This window comes from Nematolebias whitei, chromosome 11 (assembly GCF_014905685.2).
Source record: "Nematolebias whitei isolate Nwh7 chromosome 11, NemWhi1, whole genome shotgun sequence".
Lineage (NCBI taxonomy): Eukaryota > Metazoa > Chordata > Actinopteri > Cyprinodontiformes > Rivulidae > Nematolebias > Nematolebias whitei.
The window spans coordinates 47979730-47980396 of record NC_056508.1 but is presented as its reverse complement, the minus strand read 5'-3'; positions in this window follow the sequence as shown (position 1 = coordinate 47980396).

The window sequence follows — 667 nt, the reverse complement described above, 5'->3', positions numbered from 1 at the left end:
GTTTCATGTTGCTGCTGGTCTGTTTCATGTTGCTGCTGATCAGTTTCTTGTTGCTGCTGGTCTGTTTCATGTTGCTGCTGATCTGTTTCATGTTGCTGTGTTCATTTGTCCTCATCTGCTCGCACAGACTCATGTTCGTGCTGCTGTTCAGCGTATTGTTTTGCACTACTTGTGCTTAGTCTTAATGTTTTTCTTAGTTCATATCTTAAGATCTTATTAGTGTTTTTCTTTACAATTTATGCTTCTTAATTTATGAATTTTTATTTGTTTCATTAAAAACATGACAATTAAAAAAATTAAACACAAGATGGATAAATAAAGGCTAAATGAAAATGAAAAAAAAAAAAAAAAAAATAAATAAATATAAATATATATATATATATATATATACACAATACAATCAAAATGTAAATAAAAGGTGGCAGAAGAAGAACTAGTCTTTTGAAAACTGACCCTTTTTACTTAATTCTAATGTAAATCAAAATATTTTTACAAAATAAAAACTTTTGTTGGATGTAACTGGGACCCTGTGCACACAAATTCGTTCCACCACATGTACCACGGGGTGAGAATGACAATAAATTTTGACTTTGAAGAAGCAGAAGCTTCTCCAGTCCTGCCCCCAACTTTAGATTCAAATTCAGACCTTAGAGTGTAAAGATAAAAT